This window comes from Phodopus roborovskii, unplaced genomic scaffold (genome assembly GCF_943737965.1).
Source record: "Phodopus roborovskii unplaced genomic scaffold, PHOROB, whole genome shotgun sequence".
NCBI classification, from domain to species: domain Eukaryota; kingdom Metazoa; phylum Chordata; class Mammalia; order Rodentia; family Cricetidae; genus Phodopus; species Phodopus roborovskii.
This window is the reverse complement of record NW_026126602.1, coordinates 4,865,862-4,883,598: the sequence shown is the minus strand read 5'-3', so window position 1 is coordinate 4,883,598 and position 17,737 is coordinate 4,865,862. Positions and strand designations below refer to the sequence as shown.

Here is a 17,737-nt window from a genome sequence, read left to right as displayed (position 1 = left end):
TTGAGACAGGGTTTTACTTTTTATAGCCCTAGCTGGCCTGGAACTTGCTATGTAGCCGTGGGTGACTTGCATCAAACTCAGAGATCTAGCTGCGATTAGAGGTATACATCACTATACCTGGTAAATAAATAGTCTATCTTCTTTAAAACTAAAAAACAAAATTAAAGGCTGAAAAGGACTCTGTAATTATACTCCAAACTTAACAATTTGTGCCAGATATGGCGGCACAAATTGTCAGACTTGAGAAGCAGAAGTAGGCAGAACTCTATGAGTTCCAGACCACCCAGAATTACATAGTGAGACCATCTATGAAAACAAACAACAGCCGCAAAAAAAAAAAAAAAAAAAAAAAAAAAAAAAGTTAAAAAGTTAAAAAAGCCTATATATTTATTATTCAGTGTCCTGCTCTTCTCAGGAAGGAGGAATCATAAGACTTACAGTGGCCATTTCTCAGATTAGATCCACTGGGGTGAAAGCAAAGGCAGTGCTACCTAACCCAACATACTCAGTAAAGCACTCAGCTATCCACTATTTACAACAAAGATAACGTCATAAATGTAAAAATTTTATAATTTTCTATTTTTTAGAGTTTTATTTTTATTATTTTTAAGTGTGTATGTGTCCACCCCCACTTGAAAGTATAGATAGATGCCTGCAGAGGCCAGAGGTGTCAGATCCCCTGGATGTGGTGCTGGGACTTGACCTTGGGTCTTAAATTTCACTCCATTACAACAAATTTTTCAGCCATTTTCTTTTAACTTAAAGAATTTTTTTTTCTCTTGAGAATTTGTGTCACTAGTCAGCCCTGGGTGACCTTTAACTTATAGAGATCCTCCTGCCTCTACCTGAGTGCTGGGACTAAAGGTGTGTACTAGCAGGCCCAGCTTGCACTCCAAACTACCAATTCATCTAAAAATAACTTCCTTCCAACTCACTTTAAAAGGCTGGCATGGACAGCCAAGGCTACACAGAGAAACCCTGTCTCAGAAAACAAACAAACAAGAGGCTGGTACATAAGTAATTAAAATATTTTTAAAAGTATATAAGAAGTTCATCTAGTAAAGTTACTTGCTGCCAAGCCTGATGGCCTAAATTTAATTCCTGGGACCAATACAAAGACTGCCACCAACCTCCACATATGCCCTGTCTTAGACATCAGCAGATACAAACATTCATGTATACACAAATACACACCAAATAACTATTAAAAAAATAGGCTGGGCAATGGTGTCGCACGCCTTTAATCCCAGGCATGGGCAGATGGATCTCTGTGAGTTTGAGGCCAGCCTGGTCTACAGAGAGAGTTCCAGATCCAGGACTGTAATACAGAGAAACCTGTCTCAAAAAAAAAAAAAAAAAAAAAAAAAAAATCAAAGGGGGTGGAGGGAGTTCAGAAATGGCACAATGATTAAGAGCACTTGTAATGGTCCAAAGACCTGAGTTTGGTTCCTGCCCATTGGGTGACTCACAATTCCTGGTTACTCCAGCTCCAAGGGATTTATCTAATGCTCTCCTCTGGTCTCTACCATTAGTTGCAAACATATGTATATTTTTTTAGACAAGTTTTCACTATGCAACTCTGGTGGGCCTGGAGCACACAATGTTGACCAAACTGGCCTGACACTCACAGAGATCTGCCTGTCTCTGCTTACCAAGTATTGAAATTAAAGGGGTACACTCAGCAGCACAATATTTTTTTTTAATTTAACCACTTTTTACTTCTAAACATTTGACATTGTAAAACTAGTAAAGAAAAAGACAAAAATGTATAAAATTTCATCTCAGAGTAGGAAAGAATGCCAGAAATGTGGGGCTTAGCCATGGGTACTCTGCTCCCAGAACTCCTTCCCAGCTGAGCCTCTTTGAAACTGCAGACAACAGGCCGGCTTGCCATCCTTTCCTATACCCTTGTAATCCCAGCACTCTTAAGATTGAAGCAGGGGAATCAGGAATTCAAAGTCATCCCTGGCTATACAGGGAGTTCAAGGCCAACTTGAATTACAAGATAGCTGCTTTAAAGGATGGAAGAGCCACTGGAGAAATAACTCATCAGTTAAGAACTCTCCCAAAGGACCCTGGTTTGCTTCTCAGCATCTACACAGTGGCTAACAACTGAAACTCAAAGATATGTGCCACCATGCCCAGCCTAAAAAACTTATGTTTCTAAAATAAGAAAGGAGGGCTGGGGGATGAGGGGTGGGGGTGGCAGCTGGTAAAAGTCTCTGCACTTGGGAGCTAGAGACAGGCAGATCTCTATGAGTTCAAGGATACTCTGGTCTAATTGCAAGTTCAAGGCCAGCTAAGAGTACATTGTGAGACTGATTCTCAAAATGACAACAAAGAAAACATGATAAAGGAAAAAAAAACACGAGGAAAAGGTATTCAGGGAAACTCTGGAACTGCCACCCACTTCCTCTTCCTAGTGGCAGCCAGTACTGAAGGGACCACCAGCTTCCTGGCATCACAAATGTGTCAAAAGATTACCCTCAATAATAAACTAGATTCTGGCACAGAATTATGAGAGAAATAATCACTCTACCCTCTAAGATGCCCTCTCTGGTTGGCTACCAACTTGCGAAATCTATGGGATGCTTTTTAGTCTCCATTTTCTTTAAGGCTTTAAGGTCTCTTCAGCATTTCCCTTAAATTCTAACCTACTTGAAGTCTTTGTAACACTACCTTCCTGCTCTGTTTCTTCCAAATTATTCAACTCTTTGTTCTGTCTTGATTTAAAAAAAAACAAAACAAAAAAAAAAAACAAAACAAAAAACAAGATCTTGAGGCTTGACTGATGGCTTTGTGGCTAAGACCATTAGCTGCTCTTCCAGAGAGCACCCACATGGTGGTTTACAACTATCCATAACTCCAGTCTCAGAGGATCTGAAGCCCTGAGAAGCCTTGAGGGTACTAGGCATGCATATAACACGCAGGCAAAGACACAAGTAAAACACCCACTCACAAAAAATTAACACTTGAAACAGGGTCTCACTCTAGCCCAGACTAGTTTCATATTCATGATGATCCTCCTACCTCAGCCTTCCAACTGCTGCTGGGATCACAGGCATGCACCTGTATAACCCACATCTACTAAGCCATTCTAAAAAAAAAAAAAAAAAGGCTTTCCAGCTGTTGTGGTGCATATCTTTAATAATCTTTTCCTGGCAATTCTCAAGTTTCACTTAAGAACATCAGTTTCCCAAGAATCTGCTGGGTGTAAGAGACTGTGACTCATGGGTCTTAAACACATGCTCAAAGTGAAATCAAACCACCTCCTCATCCAGCAGTTGTCTCCTGCCGTTACTTCACTGGTTGACAGAACTGACTCAGCCACACTAGCAGTCCTCTCCCTTCACACCATACCTTTGTCTCCAACTCCTGAGGTGGAAATGTGGCTGACCAGTTCAGTACGGTGATGGAGTTGGGGAAAGAGCATTGGGAGTTGAAGAGTATGAACTGGAGTTCTGCCCTTTATGAGCTGTGTGAGCTGAGACATTTATCCATACTCTCCAGCCACATCACTGAACCTGAAATATCCAACTGTTTTTGGAATATGGGATTCTAATCCCACATTATTCTGCTGAAGGGTCTTCATCCCTTCAACCTTGTTCACCCTGTCAGTGCTTTTTAGTTATCAACCTAGTAATTTTCAGGCACAAGGAAGAAAGTCTTCCCCTCCTTTACCTCACTCAAACCTCTCAACTTCTTGTAATCTGCTTCACTTGGTCACAGCACTGCTTGAAATGCTATTTTCTTGCCTGAAATCATTTGTAGCTCCCTTCACCTTAAGGACAAATATCCAATATTCTAAGCATACTGATTTTAGGGATGTGTGTGGAGACATAAAGCTTATTGTAAGGGCACTGAGAGGTTAAGGAATGTCATTCCATCATTTCCAGCCCCCAGGTTCAGATGGACTTTGTGAGGATTTGCTGAAGCAGAATTCCCAGTTTATTTCAGTATGAAATGCATAATTTGAAATTTTTGTTTTTTATGTGTGATTGTGTACATAGTACTAGGATTACACCTAGAGCCTAATGCATGTTAGGCAAGCACTGTACCATTAAACTACATTCCTAGTTGGGTAGTTGTGTCTAGGCTTTTTGTTTGTTTTTCCGTATTTCAAGCAGATTCTCTGTAACTCAGACTGCCCTCAAACTGGCAGTAATCCTCCTGTCTGAGTCTCCTGAATGCTGGCCATAATCATTTGGGCAAATAAAAGTTGGTATTAAGTGTGAAAATATAGTTCAAAAATTACTTTTCCTAGATCTGGATTTCTGTATACTTTTGATAGGGAAATCCTGTGCCATAACAAGGAAATTTGATATCACACACCACCTGATTATAGAAACAGCATCTGTCATTTACTTCACCTGTCACCAATATGTTGCTTTGTATTCAGTCCCTGGAATAAAAGCTTCAATTAATTACAATGCTCTATCATCACCCATTAACACCCATGAAGATCACAGAAAAAAAAGTATTAAATTTATATTTGGAGCATTACAAATATGTACTATGCTTTGGTTAACTGAATATTACAATGTAACTTTCTAGGAAATTATATATATATATATATATGATTTCTAATAAAGCACAAAACCCATAAACTCAGAAGGCTGAGGCAGGAAAACTGAGTTTAAAAGACTAACCTAGAGCTACATAGAAAAAATTTACCTCCAAGTAAAGAAAAACAAGAAGTTTGTAAATGACTTTACAATATAAACTAACCTAGTCAGTTTTCATTATCAAAATGCCAATTAGATGTTCCAATTCCTTCTATAAAACCTACTACTGCAGTTCTCTATAGGCTTGCAACACTGTTTGCTTAACTAGTGAACTGTGTTTATCATCAGACCTCATTATGCTAAACACATTTGTTACAGTTTTAGAAGGGTGTTAAACAGCATATTAGATGATTAAATCGTTTAAAAAGAGAGCTACACCTCTGAAAACTAAGCTACATGTTTTGTAAACTATTTTTCCCTTTAAAAAAAAAAACTATACTTTGGGGGGTCTAGCAAAAAAAAAAAACAAAAACAAAACTATACTTTGGGGGGCTAGAGAGATAGCTCAACAGTTACAAGCACTTGCTGTTCTTCCAGAGAGCCCAAATCCAGCAATGGCTTACAACTATCTGTAACTCTAGCTACAGGAGATCCGATAGCTCTGGCCTTGTCTGGCGCCTGCACTCACATTCATATACCCACATGAAGATACACACATTCTTTGGGACTGTGTGCTATAGTTAGAGATGAATGCAAAACACTGGGGAGAAGGCATTATTTTAAAAATGAAGAGTACCATTAAAACATGAATAAAACAGTTTTAGGGTTTTATTCCTTTTTAAATACCAAAATAGAATCTTTAAATTTTGCACTGCTGAGATAGTTTTTGCAAGAAAGTGTTGAAAGAAAAAAGAAAAAAAGACAGGAAAAAGAATTCAAAACTATAATTAACCTAACCAAAAAACTGTGGCTATGAGACAGTATAGAGTGGTAAGAACACCTGGCATTCTCCATCACTCTGTACCACATTCACACATACAGACAGGGACACACACATGGGATGGGGGCTTGGGGGATGGATAGGCACATACAGGCAAAAGCCTACACATATAAAATTTGTAAAAATAAAATAAATGAATATGTGAAAATAGATTAGCCCGTATTCAGAGGGAAGAATTTAAACAATTAATTATTTTTATTTACCTAGCTTGGTTCTAGCTTGTATATCTGAACAAAATACCTAAGGGGCTGAAGAGATGACTCAGTGGTTAAACACACTAATTGCTCTTGCAAAGGACCTGGGTTCCCTTCCCAGCACTCACAAAGTGGTTCACAATCATCTGTAACTCTAGTTTCAGAGGATAAGATGTCTTCTGGACTCTCTGTGTAACAGGCAAGCATGTGATACACAGATATATATGTAAGCACAACACCCATTCACAGAAAACAAAAATCTTATTAAAAATTTCTTTGTAATACCTAAGTGAAGAAACTGACTAACCAAATGTAATCCCTTTGGCAATTTTGAGAATCTACCCAGCACCTGAGAGGTAGAAGCAAGACTAATAGTTCAAGGCTATCCTCAGCTACACAGGAAGTTTGACTCTAGCCTGGGCATCATGAGACAGCTCATAGGTTAAGAATGTTTGCTCTGTAAGAATGAAGACCTGAGAACTGAGTTCAAATTCCTAGCACCCACCTACAGAGTTAGGCCTGACTGCACATGCCATTAACCCTAACATTTGGGAGCAGAGATAGGTATTCCAAGAAATCTCTGGCTATCCAGCCAGGCTCAGATAAAAAGCTTCCAGCTCAAGGAGGGATCTTGTCTCAATGCAATATAGCAAAAAGCTCTTGCCTCTGCAATGTACACACACACACACACACACACACACACACACACACACAAGAATCATACAAATAAATAAAAGTATCTAGAGCATCTGTAAGTAGTAGCATGTGTCTTTCTTCATTCATGATAAAGGTGTTCTAACTCCAAAACTGGAGGCTTTCATCCTGTCAAACTAGGCTGAGACTGTAGTTTAGTGGTAGGGTGTTTGCCTAGAACATGCAAGGCCAAGGGTAAGATATTTGTTATTCACTGTTGAAGAAAAAGGATTCTCTAAAAACATTTGTGGTAGTTTGAATGAGAATGCCTTCCACAGGCTCCAATATTTGAATGCTTGGTCTATTTGGGAAGGATTAGGACAATGGTTTTCAACCTTACAAATGCTTTGACCCTTTAATGCAGTTCCTCATGTTGTGATGACCCCCAACCATAAAATTATTTTCATTACTACTTTATAACTGTAAGCTTGCTACTGTGAATCATAAAAATCTGATATGCAGGATAACTTATATGCAACCCCTGTGAAAGGGTCACAAACCACAGGTTGAAAACTACTAGAGTAGGATGTATGCCTTTGGTTGGTAGACCAGGTGTGTCACTGGGGATGAGCTTTGAGGTTTCAAAAGCCCACATCATTCCCAGTCTCTGTCTGTCTGTCTGTCTGTCTCTCTCTCTCTCTCTCTCTCTCTCTCTCTCTCTCTCTCTCTCTCTCTCTCTCTCTCTCTCTGTCTCTGCCTAATGCTTGTGGATCAAATCCAGGTTCTTAGCTACCACTGCAGCCCCATGTCTGTCTGCCTGCTGCCATGGTTTCCACCGTGATGGTCTCCACCATGATGATGGTCATGGGCTCAAACCCTCTGGAACCCTGAACCCAACTAAATGCTTTCTTTTATAAACATACCTTGCTCATGGTGTTTTGTCATGGCAATAACAAGCAAGCCAACATTTCTAAGCAAAATAAAACTGCATTATCAAAGAGAAATAAATTGAGACTATATTCTATTCTGAGCTGTAAGAGGATCTCAAGGTGAAGAACATCCTGGCTCTACATGGTAAGACCTTGTCTCAACAAAACAAAGACAACCCCCACTACAATTACCTCGGATTTTCTTCTTTGTTCTCTTAGCATTAGAAAACAAAAAGAAAGCTTTCAGTCTTACACATAGCACTCCTTGCTATACAGTTATTATGGTGGAATAACACATTTTTAAAACTTCCCATAGCCAGGTAATGGTTGCACACACCTTTAATGTCAGCACTCAGGAGTCAGAGGCAAGCCTGGTCTACAGAGTAAGCTTGAGGACAGCCAGGACTACATAGAGAAACCCTGTCTCTAAAAAACAAAGAAACAAACAAAAGAAGCTTCATGTATTTCTTTTCCTTTGGGGGGGGGGGGAGGTGTGTGTGTGTGCAAGTGAATGAAACTATCAGGGGATTCTCCAAAGCTAGACAGTGTTATACCACTGAACTAAAGGAAATGATTAATGTAAGTACCTGAAGTGTTCATTTACACCCATTGTGTTGCAAGTGAGACTTTTTTTTTTTCTTAACATGTCTACATTTAAGCTGCTGCACTGATAATATTGAAACCACAGCCAATATTTGTATCTCTTCTCAAAGTTGTCTTTTGGTCAGGTCTGGTGGCACACACCTATAATCCCAGCACTTGGAGAGGCTAAGATCAATAACAGGCTGGGACACATAGTGAGATCCTGTCTCAAAACAAACAATAAAAATTGTTTTCATGTATGAAACTTATCAGTTCAATAAAGTAAAAATACACTTTGAAATTTCAGTTATGTCAGGTTTATTTCCCCATCAACCAATAGTTCTAACACTGTTGTAAAAGTTAAAGCTTCTCAATGGCAAGAGTTCACATTGTTCAGTCTCATTTTTACAAGTCTTACCTAAATGGAACTGGAGAGCTCGCTCAGCTATTAAGAACACTTCTTTTTCTTCCAGAGGACCTGAGTTCAGTTCCCAGCATCCCCACCAGGCAACTCACAATCACTGTTAACTCCAGCTCCAAGTGATAACACATACTTTTCTGGCCTGCCTCTCCCTCCTTTCCTCCCTCCCTCTCTCTCTCCTCCCCCCTTCTCCCCTTTCACACACACACACATCCAGTATTTACTTGATATTATGAGAAAGAAAATGAGTAATGTTTATATTAGTAAAGATTAAGTCAGGATTCCTATGTATGTTAATACTTCTTGATAATATGCTATATTCTCAGCAAGACTGTACGCACGAAGTTATTTACCTCTGATGGAAACAAGAATACATCCTACCCTCTATGGTGTTGGGAGTGTGTTAATTTTTTCATTAGAGGGAAATTTCATTAACTTTTGGGCACAGTGTAAAAGCAAAAAGACTAAAAGTTCCTCTGTGTTTGCACATTTAAAATTTATTCACATCTTACAAACATACATATAACGTCACGGTAACTACAATTTCACACTTCCGCATGAAGTACTGTCATTTGGGAAAATACTAGTTACACTGGACTATTTACGGCTTCACCAAAATCTCTCCTGTCATTTCAGTATTTAATATAACAATTACAGTTCACTCGTGAAAGATTAAAACCCCTTCCTAAAGTTTTGTTTGGTTAAAATGACACACTAAGTTACAAGTCTAAAATCCCAGCACCCAGCAGGTGACAGTAGGAGGATCAGAAGTTCAAAGTCAGCCATTACATAACCAGTTCAAGGAACTGGCCTACTTGAGATCCTCAAAATAAAAAAAAAAAAAAGTTTTGGATAAATAATCACATTTATTGGCCAAAACACATAGTCTGAACGCAGTGTTCCTTTGAGAAGGAGTCTGAAGTTCAGAGTTACAAAGAACGGGTATCTGAAGGGAAACAAGCTTGTTATCAAAAACTGGGAGAAAGCTGATGTGACCGGAGTGAAAACACGAACGTCAATAATTAATTAGTTAATTAATTAATGCGATGCTGGATGAGGGCAGTCGTGTGGGCCCCGCTTCAAAAGCGGGTAGTCGCCTAAGCCACACCTATGGGGGGAAGGGGACTGTAAAGCTTGATTCGGGGGGCGATGGCGAGCAGACAGCAGCTTCCCCGGTAGGGTGCTGGGTGGCACCGTGAGCGCCTGCCAAGGAAAGCTGGCGGTTGGAGAAACGAGTAACAGGCGGCAGGGCAGAACTGTGCTGGCTACGTGTCCCTGCTCCGCGGGTCTGGGAACTCAGTCGTGGACGGCCCCGAACAGGTCACAGCAGACCCCTGGGACCCCCAGCTGCGACTGCTGTGCCGTGCGGGGGCCCCAGATGGCGCGATCGCCTGAGGACACGGGGTACGTTACTTTCCTATCTACAGCGCGTACGCCACGCTGGGGTGAAGCGCTGCGGCCGGCGCTTTGCGGTCAGGCTGAGGAGCCCGGGCGGCCGCCCGGCTCTCTGAGGGAAGGCTTCCCCGCCGGTACCCGATGAAGCGCGGAAGAGGGCGAGCGCGGACGGACGGCCCGCTGCACGCTCGGGACTTGGGTGAGCTCTCGGTGGCGAGCCGCGAGCGGGCGGGCGGCCGTGCGGGCAGGGCAGAGCAGGGCAGGCCAGGCCAGGCCACGGCAGGGCAGGCCGGGCGGAAGGCCGCGTCCCGAGCAGCCGCCGCCCGCCGCGGGCTGTGATGCGAGGCTGGCGCGCCACTTACCCGCCGCGAAGGGTTTACGTAGCGGACCTCGTCACTGATTACGGACGGGAGGAGGTGGGGACGCAGAGCCCGACGGCCGCCGCCCAGGCAACCCGGCGGCGGCGGCCCCACGTCGCGCCCACGTCAGCTCTGATGCGGTTGTCGCGGCCTCTCCGCCGACGCGAACAGAAAGCAGCGCTAGCAGCCGAGCGAACTGGAGCCTCGAGCCCCGCCCTCCCCTCCCCCACGCCGACCGCCTCCCTCAGGGACGCGGGCCAAGGAGAAAAAAAAAAGTTGCAGGCTCGAACTCTGCCCCCTGCTGGCCGTCAGCGGGATTGCAGAGCTGACAATCCAACAATTAAATAGAACGGGGCGGGGGGACGACGGGGGCGGGGCCTGTTGTGGGCGGGGTTAGTGCTTGGGGGCGGGGCTATTGGAAGAGCTAGTCTGGAGGGGCGGAAGACCAGGAGGGGGCTAAGGGGTGGGGCAGGAAACCGTAAACAGCATCCTCTGCGCGTGCGCCCTAAAGTGCCTTAATTTTCAACTACTTCCACGATGACGAGCGGTGCTACCTGCTTTTTCCCCTAGATGTCCTCCAGGGTGACTCCAGTCCCTGGCCTCAGTCCCCAAGTATGGGAGTTCGGTCCCTGCCCGAGGCGCCTGCGAGGCACTAAGGCCTCCCGGTTACCCCGGCCTCAAGAGCACCCGCCCTTGGCGGTGCCGATGGTTCTGGAAAACGACGCTAGGCCTAGGGTGTACTCGGACGAGGTCCCTATTCCTACCTGCCGCGGTCTCCCGGGAGAACTCGGTTGCTTCAGTGTCTCAAAGAACTAGCTACAGACCTTAGGCAGCGGTGTGGCAGAAGAAAGAAAGGCGTTTTGGTAAAAGGCAGGAGATTTTAGAGCATGTTATGATGGAGAGTTAAACATTTTGCATAAAGCCTGTAAAGCAGTCTCCTCTTGTAATTAGCGCCTTTCTAATGCTTCTTAAACTAAGCCCTCCCTCAGCAGGGTCTGGTCCTCTGAAGACGGGGGCTTTCTTCTTAAAACTGAATCACTATATTCTCCTAAACAAACTGAACCAACACTCTTTCCAGACTTGACTCTCCAGAAATCCCTAGAAAAGTTGTGAAGGAAACGCCTAGAAGGTAATACAAATGCAAAAGGGATGTTTTGTACGTGACAAAAAGTACTTGTAGAACCGGGACTGTAGCTCAGCTTACAGCAGGTTACAAGGATGCCAAGGTCAAGAATCAGCACTCAAAGCAGGGGCAGGCAGATCTACGGAGCTAGTTCCAGGACCAGCTCCAAAGCAATACAGATAAGCCTCGTCTCGAAAAACAAACAAAAAAGATAGCTCCCCGATCTCAATGTATCTGCCCATCAATGTCTTTTAGAATTGTCTTGATTATGGCTATCTTTATTGTGTAAAACAATAAGAATTTAATGAAAGTGCTTTAGAAACATTGTAACATGGAATTTGAAGATTTGAGGTAATCTAAGTTTCCTAGTCCACTGGCATTCAAAAACAAAAACAAACAAAAAACTTACAAAATAAACTACCTCTTAGTCCCTTTAGCTTGAGGGCAGTAGATTTTCCTTTGACCATACATACATTTATTTGTTTGTTTGTTTGTTTTCATATGTATATACTCCATGTGCCTGCAGGAGCCCTCAGACATCAGAAGAAGCATCAGATCTCCTGCAACTGTGAGCTGTTGGTAGTGGGAGCCCAACCTGGGTCCCTGTGAGAAGATCAAGTATCACCTCTCTACTACCTCCTCTTCATTTCTGTGTATCAGCCAAACACTGGCTGCACATCAGAATTAATGAAGAATTTATTGCAAAGACTAGTTTCCAGACCTGGGGCACTACCTTGACCTGTGTGTCAGAATTCCCAAGCAAGGACACAATTGTACTCTGTTTTTATTTTTTCTGCAGCAAGGTCTTTCATACCCAGCCTGACCTTAAATTCACTCTGTAGCCAAAGCTGATTGATGTTGAACCCCTGATCCTCCTGCTCCAGCATTCTAAGTACTAGGACTATAGGTGAAACACCTCTTTTAAGATGTGCAGATCAATTTAAAAAGCTGTAAGATAATTCCTCTAGCACTGTAGCTAAACCTTAACCTCTTGTTGACTCTGAAATGGCTTATAATTTTCACACTAATTGAATATGTCTCCTTGTTAAAATTATCTTTAAGGCAGCTAAACATCACTTCCTTTACTGGTGTTCTTTAGAAATTATCTTAAGTCAAGCTAGATGTGGTGGTTCCCCTCTACAATCCCAGCAAGAAGGAGCTGAGGCACATACCGACAACCTACAAAACACTTATGAGATTGTTTGCAGCCAAACACTGAAGTTGTTTGTAGTCATTAAGCTATTTTTCTTTTTTAACAGTGCCATGGTTGGAGTTAAAAGGCTTGGGCCTTTCTGTGTGTTTTTACTTGACAACAAATTCAGCTGCCTGATGGGTTTCGAATTTCTCACACAGCATTGCTTTGTAGCTGCTATCATGAGGAGAAAGCTGAAGTTTAACTGTAGCAGGCTTTCTTTTGGGCTATCAACCAGCTCCCAAATCACCACCTGGAGACTTATTATTAGTTATAAATGGTCAGCCTTATCTTATGCTTGTCCCACTAGCTCTTATAACTTAAATAAACCTGTGTCTCATCTGTTTTGTCTCTGGGATTTTTATCTTTCCTTCCTTTTGTGAGTCCTACTTTCCTGCTTTTCTTGGCTGCCTGGCCCTTAATTTTTTCTAGCTTAGATTCCTCCTCCTACTTCTCTCTGCCTGCCAGCCCTGCCTGTCCCTCTACTACCTAGCTTTTTTGGTTTGGTTTTTGTTTTGTTTTGTTTTTTCGAGACAGGGTTTCTCTGTGGCTTTGGAGGCTGTCCTGGAACTAGCTCCTGTACACCAGGTTGGTCTCAAATTCACAGAGATCTGCCTGCCTCTGCCTCCCAAGTGCTGTGATTAAAGGCATGCACCACCACCCGGCTGGCCATTCACCTTTTTAGACCGTCAGGTGCCTTAGGAAGGCAAGGTAAAACAAATGCAACATAAACAAATGTAGCACATTTTTGTCTAGTTAAACAAATGCAGCATAAGCGTAATGCATCTTTATATAGTTAAAGTAATATTCCACAACAATGAACTCAGGCTGACTTCTGCTGGGAGGTGCAGCATTAAGTAAGAGTAGAATAGAAATTTGATTTTGTTCTCTGAAAAAAAATGGTAGAATGATTTTTTTTTTTTTTTTTTTGAGACAGGGTGTCTCTGTATAGCTTTGTAGACCAAGCCGGCCTTGAACTCACATAGATCTACCTACCTCTGCCTCCTAAGTGATGGGATTAAAGTTAAGTTCCACCATAGCCCGGCTAGTATTTCTTTTTAATTTGTTTATTGGGTTGGTTTGGTTTTTTGAAACAGAATCCTATGTAGCCTAGGCTGGCCTCCATTCACTATGTAAATGAGGCTGCCCTGGGGAACTCATTGAGATGCTCCCTACCCAAAGCTCCCAAATGCTGAGATTCGTGATACATACTGTCACACTAATTGAAATGCTATTTTGTTTTTTATTTTTTTCATTGTTTTGAGTCAGTGTCTTGTGTAGCTCATACTGGCCTCACATTCACTGTGTGCCTAAGGATAGATTTGAACTTTTGGTCCTCCTACTTCTGCCCCCGCAGTGCTGGGATATAGGTCTGCACTACCATGGCACACTAGTCCTTAAGTTTCTGTTGATTGGGGGCTTCAATGGCTGAAAGTTTTACAAATGATCCAACATTTCAGCCTCACAGGTTATCATCACTGTAGTGTGCCTAAGGTCTTTGTTAATCGTGGTGGTGGTGGCCATGGTATTAGGGATCCAACTCAGAACATCTCAAATGCTAGACAGGCTCTACCATTAAGTTGCATCCCACTCCACATCTTCTTGAGTTTTTTTTTTTTTTTTTTTTTTTTTTTTAGGGGGGGTGGAGGATTTATTAGGCTGGATGTGATACTTTAAAAAAACTATTTTATGTATATGAGTGTTTGACCTTCATGGTACCCCCAGAGACCAGAAGATGGCGTCAGATCCTCTGGAATTGGAGTTACAGATGGTTGGAAGCAGCCCTTTGGAACCCAGCCTGTCTGTAAGAGCAAGTGATCCTAATCCCTGAGCTATCTCTGTAACTCTGTTTTATTTTGATATTGTACTAGTTGTTTAGAAATTCCCTCTGCTTTGTTTTTGAGGCAGGCACTGAGTAAGCCAAGCTCTTTGTGAACTAGAGCTCCTGATGCCTCTGCCTTCCAAGTATTGGAACTATCAATTCACACCACTTGGATATAAGAAGAAAAGAAAGACATGGGGAGTTAAGGGTTCTGTTCTACCAGAGGACCCAAGTTTGATGTCTATCTGGGACAGCTGGGTCAGGCACAATCTATGAGTGAAGAAGAATAGCATTAATAATCATTTCATTGAACTTTTCTTTTCTCAGTTGTGTTTGGTTCTATCCTAGGTCTCTGGGCTGTCCAGCCTCTGGGTCCTGGCCATCCAGGCAGTGCCAGGCATGGCATAGGATTCCTCTGAGCGTGGCCTCCACTGGACCAGTCATTGGTCGGTCACTCCCACAAGTTCTGTGCCACCATTACCCCAGCACATTTTGGAGACAGGACACATTGTAGATCAAAGGTTTTGTGACTGGGTTGGTGCCTCAGCCCCACTGGTGAAAGCCTTGCCTGCTTATAGAAGATGGCTGGTTTAGGCTTTGTTCCCCCATCACTAGGAGTCTTCAATGGGGTCACTCTCAACAATTCCAGGACGTTTCCACCACACTAGGTTTCTGCATCATCTCCCAAATGCCCCTTGTCATCTCTCCTAATACATCCCCCACCCCACCACCTGCCACCGCTGCCTGATCTCTCCCATTTCTGTCCCCATCCAACCCCAGTCCATCCGGAAAATCTATTGTATTTCCCCTTCCCAAGCAGATCCCTATGCCACCCCCCCCCCTTGAGCCCTCCTTGTTACTTACCAGCTAAACCTAATTTAAGACAAAATAACTGAACTGATAAAAAGAGGCACGATGAAGATGAAACAGAGCTCTACTTCGTTCAAGAAGGAGGACATAGGTGGGAATATCCTTTATATTTCCCTTTTAAAAGATCATATAGCAGGGTGTAGGGGTGCACACCTTTAACCCTAGAATTTGGGAGTCAGAGGCAGGAAGATCTCTTAAATTCAAAGCTAGCCTAATGTACAAAGTGAGTTCTAGGACTGTCAGAGCTACATAGGGACAGACTCTGTCACAACGGCAAAGAACACCATGTAATGAACATTAAATGGTGCTTTGTGCAGACACTGTGTTGACCGTGAAAGTGAGAGCCAGAGAATCCCCATCATTGTCAGAGAAAAGAAACTGGGACCAACAAGATGGTAAGGTACCTGCCTCCTAGCCTGAGGAACTAAATTCCATCCCTGAGACATACGTGGTAGAAGGAGAGAACCAACTCCAGAAAAGAAATGTGTGAGTACCATTGGGGAACAAACCAATAAGGGGTAGAGGAGAAAAGGAAGCCCGGAGAGAGACAAGAGCCAGCAAAAGCACCTTTTTAGTGCTAAGTTTAGTGCTGGAAGGTGGCTCAATGCCAAATCTGGTGACCTGAGTTTGATCCCTGTGATCCATATGGTAGAGGGAGAGAACCAACACCCACAGGTTGTCCTCTGACCCCTACACATACATCTTGGCTTATGATTACGCACATGTGTACACACACATGCATACACACACACACACACAGAGTAAATGACAAAAAAATTTGTAGTTGGCATATAAAATATGCTTCATCATGACATTTTAACTCACATCATGCTTTATTCACGCTATCCTCACTACCTTCCTTCATTCCATCCTTACCCTTCTCCATCTTCCTCTCATTCTTTTTCACATCACACACACACACACACACACACACACACACTCTAGATCGCACATATGAGAGAAAACGTAGAAGTGGAACTGCTTCTCTTCCCCTCCATCCCTTTCTCTTGTTCCCTGTCTTCTTTGCACTAAACTCACCACCACCCCTACATAGTCCAGCTTTGACTTTCCTATCTGTGATGGCTATCTTGGTTGTCAACTTGACTACATCTGGAACCAAGACCCAAATGACTAAGCATACCCGTGAGGTATTTTTTTCTTCATTAAATGGTTTGAAGTGGGAAGACTCACTTTTAATCCAGATATTTGATGTGGGAAGATAAGCCTTTAATCCAGACCTTCTGAGGTAGGAAGACCCACTTTCATCTGGACCACACCTGTTAACAACCTATATAAAAAGACATGGAAGAAGGAAGCTTGCTTTCTCTTTGCCTGCATGCCCTCAACCTTCCTAGCACATTCATCCTTCTCTGGCATTAGAGCCTACTGGATTCCAGAATATACTAAAGACCAGCTGAGACATCCAGCTTCATGGACTGAACAACTACTGGATCCTTGGATGGTTGGGTGTTCCACTTATAGGCAGCCATTATTGGATTAGCTAGACCATTGCATGTAAGCCATTATGATAAATCCCTCTAATGCACACACACACACACACACACACACACACACACTGAGAGAGAGGGGGGTTCATTCTCTGAGTTCTGTTACTCTAGAGAACCCTAACTAGTACACTGTCCTATATATATCTTTTTATCCTACTTGTTTCAAATGAAATTGTTGGATGGCTATCTTCTCATGGTTGAAACGTTTCTTCCTGAGGGAAGAGAGAGGTTGGAGGCTCTTGAGATTGAGACACTCATAAGTCTTATAAAATTCATGAAGCTCACCAAATTATGAGACTCATGGAACCCCTCCTCAAGGTTATAGAAATGGTAAACAATTTCAGGATGCTAGGGTGGGCTTCTCAATGGTACAACTTCCTTTGAGTCACCCATGCTCCTGTAAATAACTCCTCACATATAGTCTTGTAAATAACCAAAATAAACTCATTGGTTCACCAAGATAGAATTGGGTGAAATGATTTCTTTGGTCTGCCATCAGTGCCCTATCTGGGGTAAAGGGATGTTTGCTCATCTCCAGGAAAAGTTGTGGAACATAATTGGTACCCAAACCAAGACTGACAAAAGCAAAGGTGAGCTGTGGACATGCAATGCCATGGCCCATGCAGTAAAGGATAAGACATGCAACCGAAGTTGATCTGTTTGAGGTAGAACATTCATGAGGCAATCACAATATGACTACTTTCCCCCATGTCACAGGGGATGGTTTGTCTTCTCTTTGTTATAGCCACGGTGGTTGGTAAAGCATTGCTGGGTCCAGCCGATGAGTTCAAATGTACCTGAAAAGAAGGCATGAAGATTGAAAAAAGAAAGAGACAAGACACAGAAGATAGAGTCAGGGGGGCACTCAGTGATTAGTGCAGACATCCCAAGTTTATTACTCATAGCCATTATATACCCCAATCAAAAGAGGAGAGCAAAAGACTTCTTTACCATGATACAAGGAACAAACAAACATACTTACTTCCTTAATACTCAAAACATCTGGTTACCCACCACGCCCTAAATCAAACATCCTGTAATTTGGTTTTGAGGGTTAAGACATCCAGCAGCCACACCTGAGGCCAAACATCCTGCCCTTTAACTTTGAAGAGCAAGAATAGATTTGAACTCTCTGACCTTAAGTCAAGATGGAACTGAGTCAATAACAATGAGTCCCAACAAAGCATATACCCTAGGCCAACTT

At 42.8% G+C, this 17,737-nt stretch overlaps 1 protein-coding gene across 11 annotated transcripts in view; it reads right to left on the bottom strand.

Annotated features, from left to right (window-relative positions):
• Crem (cAMP responsive element modulator) overlaps window positions 1–10,235 on the bottom strand; it is a 67,341-nt gene extending 57,106 nt beyond the window's left edge. For 3 of the 11 annotated variants that reach the window (XM_051205766.1, XM_051205772.1, XM_051205777.1), the window contains exon 1: window positions 10,022–10,233. The gene's annotated coding sequence lies outside the window, so the exon portion shown is untranslated. Of the gene's footprint in view, window positions 1–10,021 lie in introns of all 11 variants that reach the window. The other 8 variants (XM_051205765.1, XM_051205771.1, XM_051205769.1 and 5 more) reach the window with 4 other exon arrangements.
• Window positions 10,236–17,737: the final 7,502 nt, after the last annotated feature.